Source organism: Octodon degus, unplaced genomic scaffold (genome assembly GCF_000260255.1).
Source record: "Octodon degus isolate 3935 unplaced genomic scaffold, OctDeg1.0 scaffold00027, whole genome shotgun sequence".
NCBI classification, from domain to species: Eukaryota; Metazoa; Chordata; class Mammalia; order Rodentia; family Octodontidae; genus Octodon; species Octodon degus.
In genome coordinates this window covers 6,205,842-6,212,769 of record NW_004524603.1, presented here as the reverse complement: position 1 = coordinate 6,212,769, position 6,928 = coordinate 6,205,842, and positions in this window count along the sequence as shown.

Sequence of the window (6,928 nt, the reverse complement as noted above, 5' to 3'; positions counted from 1 at the left end):
CAGCCACTTAAAGAACTGAGCTAGAGCCAGGCCCCCAATGGAATAAGGATTTTTTTTTTCCTTGCATGCCTTCAGGGCACGTTGGCCAGCGGGAGAGGTGTGAGGTTCGAACTCCAGCCACCTGAGGCTGACAGCTTTGTGGAAGCAGCCACTTAAAGGACTGAGCTAGGCTTAGGCTCCTGACCCATAACATTATGAACAAAGCTACAATTAACATTTTTGTACAGGTCTTTCTCTGAACATACATTTTTCACTTCTTTTGGGTATATTATACTAGTAATGGAATTGCTGGGTCCTACAGTAAATATGCTTCTCTCGCTCTTTTTTTCTGTGATACTGGGGATTGAACTCAGGACCTTGCACTTGCCTGGCGGGCACTTATTCTACTGAGCTATCCCAACAGCCTCTGCTTCTCTTTTTAAGGACCTGCCAAAGCATTTGTACCATTCTGCATTCTGACTAATAGCGTCCAAGGGTTTCAATTTCTCCATTTCCTCTCCAACATTTGTTTTTGTTCTTTAAAAAAAATAACAATTCACTGGGTATAAAATGGTACCACGATGAGATTTTTGATTTATAGTTCCTTTTTTGTCTTTTTCTTTTTTCTTGTCTTTTGGAGACAGGGTCTTACTATGCAGCTCAGGCTGGCCTTGAGCTCACTTTGTAGTCAGGCAGGTCTTGAACTCGCAATGATCCTCCTGCCTCAGCCTCCCAAGTGCTGGGAGATGAGCGGGTGCTACCATTTCCTTCCTAGGCTAGGTTTGTGGTACATAAATGAATCCATCATCGTGGGGCGTCGGTACATGTACAATGTCTTAACCAATTTTACTTCCTTTTCCCTTCCCTTCCATCCCTCCTGCTTTTATTTCTAGATCGCCCTCCACATGGGAAAGCTTTATCTCTGTTTACTCTTGAATCTTTTACTTCATTTTTTATTTATACTTTGTTTCTCACATATGAGTAGCCACATGATATTTAACCTTCTGCTTTGCATTTATTTCATTTTGAGTTGTATTTCTTCAATGTCAATGACTATAACTTTGAACTTTAAAAAGGATTCCCTTTGCATACCCTCTTGCAAGTTTCTTTTGTTTTCTGACCATTTGTTTTTTGTTTTTTTTTTTTCAATGTATTTAGTACAGGGTCTACAGGGTCCCACTGCGTAGATTGGACTAGTAATGATTCTCCTGTTTTCAGCCTCCCAAGTGCTGGGATTACAGGTGAGCGCCACCACGCCCAGTCTCAGTCACCACCTCAGCGTACCCCAGGGCAGGTGGGCCAGCATGGCAGGCTGGGGATTGAACCCCGGCCAGCCGCTGAGCTCTGCCTAAGCAGGCGCTTTAGTCCACTGAGCTATTTGGCCAGCCCTTGTTTTTTTTTTTTTTTTTGGGGGGGTGGTTTACATGAAGAGTTGACTTGGGCTTTGCACAAGCATGACCAGAAGTGCAAATGTGAGGCTGGGATATACTTACCACATCTGGGGATGCCCCCAAGCACTGGAGACGGGGGCTATAGATAAGTGCACCAGCCTCCCATTCCTCAGACAGACGATCCCGGGCAACATTTTATACAATTCCCAGAAGGGCAAGCAGGCCCCCAGTGCTCACATCAATACCTCTAAAATGCACTCTGAAATCAGTGTTTCTTTTGTTCTCTTCTCTTTCTCTTTTTTCTTAAAAAAAAAAATTATTTGGTTGTTTGGTGCAGGGTCTCACTATGCAGCTCAGACTTGTACTGATCCTCCTGTTTCAGCCTTCCCAGCACTGGGATTACGGGCATAAGCCACCATGCCCGGTTTCAGGGCCTGGCATGGTGGGAAGGGCCGGCAGGGCATGCAGTACCAGGGAGCGAACCTGGGTCCTTGTGCTTGTCAAGCAGGCGCTTGGACTGCCAACTATCTCCCCAGCCCTGCTTCTCTCCTTGAGGCTGGCCACAGTGCCCTGTGGGGTTCCTTTCCAGGGCCATGTCCTTGTCTCAGCCTGTACTTCCTGGATGAGGAGGGTGGGAGTCTGGCAGACACTCCTGCTCTGGTGCTCAGCGATGCTATGAGCTACCCCCTGCTCCATCATATGCCTCAGACATTGCCACACTGACAGCCTCATCCTGCTAGAACTATCGGCAAAAATAAAATCTAAGGGAAAAATGAAGATATAGGTTAATAGGAGCTGGACACAAGACAGGAATTCTTGGGTGAGTACTGGGACTTGAATTGTAGGGCCCTAAGTGGGGGCCCTGTCCTCCCAAGTCAGTGAGACTCCTCAACGGCTGCCACCGTGCATACTCAATTTCCAATCATTTTTTCCTGCAAATTCTTTTTGCTTCTCTGAGTTAATTTTCCTAGCCTCCTAGCTCCCACCTGGTTACCTATGTCCCTCCTGGGTGTGTTTGTTTGGGTCTTTCACCACCTGAATTCTTCAATTTTCTAAACCCATCGTCCTGTGCTTAGCTCTTTCTTGACTAGCATGGAAGAACATCTCTGATTTCTTATAACCTAAAATCCTTCTCACAATACCTGGAAATTCCAAGTCCCCTGACAATACTGATACCTCATCTTATCACTCCTATTGTAGCCAGATTATAATCTGGGAGCTCTTCTCAGTTTACTGACGCCACCTTCTCACTATGTCCTCCCTTGATGAAGAAAGCTCAAGCTCTCCCATGTCTCTTCTCTTAAAGGTGCTAATCCTGTCCTAAGGACCTCCCTTTAATGATCTCTAACAAATCTAATAACTTCCTAAAGGCTCCACTTCCAAATGCCATCATGTTGAAAATTCAACATATGGGTCTGGGGAGATAGCTCAGTGATCTAAGCACCTGCCTGGCAAGTGGAAGGACCCAGGTTTGATTCCTCAGTACCCATGCCATGCCGGCCCTGGAACCCTGGGCACACTGTGCTGGCCACTGAAACTGGTGTGGTGGTGCACGCCTGTAATCTCAACACTGGAGAGGCTGAGACAGGAGGATCACTATGAGTCCGAGCTGCAGAGCGAGATCCTGTACAAATAAATGAATAAATAAATAAATAAATAAATAAAATTCAACATGTGAACCTGGAGGGGGACACAATTCAGTGCATAACACCTCCTTTACTTAGCTAATTCCCACCTCTCAGTTCAATTCAACAGCATTTCCTCAGGGAACCCTTGACTAACCACCCCATATCCTGCCACCATCTCATCCTAAGATGGGGGGGGGGAGTGTTTTACTAAATAAAGTCTTGTACTTACCTCGTTCATTGCACTTGTGTCTCTTTTGTAATGTTCTGATTTTTGCTTCTTTGCCCAATAATCTGTAAGTTCCTTTAAAGTAAGGGCTGTCTCATTAAATGTCGTACTCCCAGAAGCTGGGGAGATAACTCAGCAGGATAAACACCTGCCTGGCAAGCTCAAGCAAGGTCCTGGGTTCGATACTCGGAAAAAAAAAAAAAAAACAAACCACCACAACAAAAAAAACCTCCCCAAATCTAGCACAGTGACTGATACAATAATGACCTTTTAAAAACGAATGTAAGGGGGCCGGCGCAAAGGCCTGAGTTTAATCTCTGTTTCTGCAAAAACAACAAAAATGAATGTAAGGAATGTAAGGAAAAGCATAGCCCTCCTTGATTAAATAAAACCTAGAACCTTCCAGACTAATTTAGGTACAAAGCAATCAAGGTCCTCTGTGGGTGATGCGGAGTCCGGAGGACGCTCTCTGAGACGTTGCCTAGTAACCGTCGGCCACCGAGGCTGGAAGGGCGGAGAGGAAGCGTCGCAGAGCCGCTTCGGTTGGACTACACTCCCCGTGATGCCCCGCGGCCTCAGCGCCGTGGCTGCCGTAAAGCTGAGAGCGCTGCAGCTCATCCAAGTGCAAGAGCGAAGAGCAGCACGGGCCGAGAAAGCGGGGCCATGGAGCGCAGGGAGTCGGGGAAGGTAGGACTGGAAGGGGCTGGGGCTCTCCCTGCTGCCGCGAGCCCTGCACCCAGGCTGGGTGGAGCGAGGTAGAACGGGCGGCGAGGGCTCGCAGTCGAGCCAGCCTTGCAGGGAAAGGCTCGCCCGCCCTCACCTACCTCGGGAGAGACCCGCGCCCCTCTGGGCTTGGCGTCCTTCTCCCTGCCTTGCCTTTGCCCCGCCTCGCCCACTCGACAGGGGCGGCCTGCTGATGCCGGGGTGGGGGACCTGCCCAGTGTAGCGGTTCCAGGGATTGAACTCGGATCCTTGCGTTTGCCAGTCAAGCGCTTATCCTACTGAGCCATCTCCCCGGCCCCCCGCTGTCGATTTTGAGGCCACTCCTTCCCAAGAAAGGGCTGAAAAGAAAGACGAGCCATAAGCATGTTTCTTGCCCACTAATTGTTTCTGGGTTGTCAGCTTTGTGGAAGGATCCCAGCGTTGCTTCCTAGCGTAGTCCCGAAACTTGCTTAAGGCTTTGAGCAAGAAGTTTTGGAAGTTGAAACGGGAAAAGTAGTAGTTAAAGATGTTTGCGCAGGGTGGCAGGAGCTTCAGGCCGCATGGGCGAAGACCCTGTGTGTGTAGGAACGTTGACGCGGAGGCAGTGGGAGCCTCTTGGAATTGAGATCTTTCTGGATGTTCCTGACAGCTAATTCCTTTTGGGGATGGGAGGGGGTTTGTAATGGGTTAACTGAATTTTTGTGCTGTGACTTTAAACCTTGTGCTTCCTGTTGTCTACTCTAAGGAGTGTGTTCTCCCCTATGTTCAAGGCTGTTTAGTAATGAGTAACTGTTTCTTGTCAAGGCAGTTTTGCTACTATAAACTCCCTCCCTAACCGTTTTCTGTAAACATAGTCTGTTTAAGATGTGCCTTGTAGAACCGGTCAAATAGCTCAAATAGCTCAGCGGATTAAAGCACCTGCTAAGACAGCCACAGGGGCTGGGGTTCTGTCCCCTGGGGTGCACTGAGATGGCGATTCAGACTGGGCGAGGTGGCAAGCGCCTGTAATCCCAGCGTTTGGGAGGCTGAACATAGGCGGATCACTGAGTCCAATCTATGTAATGAGACCTTGATGTGTCTTGTACAAGCAGCTTGCTGTGTCTAACTCCTTGTGACCTCTCTCTGTGCCGGGAACTGAACAGTGCTCCCAGAAAAAAATGCATGCTGAGTAATGGAGTTGCTCTGTGTTAAATGACAAATTTGTGGGTTTCTTGCTTTGAAAACTTCTTGTTCCCTGGGCTAGGGGCCGATCAGCCTCCTCCTGTGTGAGAACTGGGTGCTGGTCCTGAGCTCAGTAAATAAAGCCAGAAGAGGGCAGGACAAATAGTTCAGTGGATTAAAGTGCCTACAAGCAGGCACTGGGGCGGGGCTTCAGCAGGTGCCACCCCTCTTGTCCTGGTCACCTTCCCAATGTCACCCCTTGCCCTCTCATCTGCCTTGCTTTGGTTTCTCCCCTAGAGCATGTATTTATTTGTTTGTTTTGTTTGTTTGTTTTTTAAATTTTATTTATTTATGTGTGTGTGTGGCCAGCTCAGCCCACCGGGGGGCGGGGCTGGCTGGCATGTGGTGCTGGGGGATTGAACCGCAGTCCCGTGCTTTGCTAAGCTTGTTCTAAGTAGGTGCTTTAGACCACTGAGCCATCTCACCAGCCCCACGTGTGTTTATTTGTATTAAAAGTTCAAGAAGCATGACTGTCAGAGCTGCTGCTGTGTTCTCCTGCCTAGAACGTGCCTGGTGACTTGTGCTATAGATTACTGAGTGAGGCGTGAAGGAATGAATGAGTGAACGTGGTAGTTAAGCGGAAGGAATTTTCTTCCCCCCTGGGCAGCGCTCTGGTTGGCTTAGCTGCAGCCAGCTCAGTGGTAGCCTGTTATTAGTGAGATTGATGGAGACCACTAAGAAGCGGCTCTGAGCAGGAGTATAGTAGCCAGTTGGCTTTTCACATTTACTTGTGAGTAGGCCCAGGGCCCAGGGCAACAGACTCATGGCGAGTGAACCTATGTGAGCCACTGGACCCACTGAGGGCGGCAGTGCTGGGTGAAGCCCAGGGACACCTGGCTACAACCTCAGTTAGCTAAAGACTGTAGCTGCGGGCAGCCCACTGGGGAAGGCCTTCCGGAGGTCACATGGTTCTCCTGGATTAACATAATGGATTACTTGGAGAAGCCCTGGGAGGGACTCCCTACTCCTGTCCAGATTCCTGCGTTTTCTTCAGTATCCCCCTCCTTTGTCTGAAAAGGTAGTAAATATGGGCCACCCAGAGAAGTTTTTTGTTCTAAACCCCAGAAAATCTCTGTGAGAGTTTGGATCGTCCTGGAGCCCTGAAATCATTTTATTTGTCTCATTTAAGCCTTCACTGTACTCATTTGGGAGGTTGTGGGCCTGATCAGCCTGCAATAACTAAGGGATATTATTTGCATCAAATGAGATGTAAATAGCCAAGTAAATAGCCTGTCCCTGGGGAAAACCAAGGGGGGTGATAACATCAAACAGTTATAAAGTGTGTTCTCCTGTGGTTCCACTCAGTGCACCATGGCGGCTGCTTTGTGGCTCCTTAAAGGATCAGAACCACGGAGCCTCACGTACCTTCTCCTTGCCCAGCTCTTCATTTTGGGCCTACCAACGTTGGGGATAACTACGTTCTTGGGTTGGCTCTAGTTTCACAGATGGGTCCATTGGCCTGGAGCAAAGAATGATGGGTATCGGCCCCTGGGCATCTGAGCTTATGTTCAGACCTGAGCAGTGGCTGCAGGCAGCCGGAGTCGGCTAAGCTGCATATCGTGTGATGGGTGAAAGAAGAAACGTGCTTCAGTTTGAAGGAGAAAATTATTCATGAGTCTGGGAGAGGGCTCGCCCGCCTCCTTGAAGGGTTGTGACGTAAGAGGAAATTGAGTCTCTCTTGAGTGCTGGGTAGGGGTCACCTGGAGAAGCGCAATGAATTCTTCCCTTTATCCACAGTATTATTCTCAGAGGTTTGGGTTAACCGTGGTCAGTACAGTGCA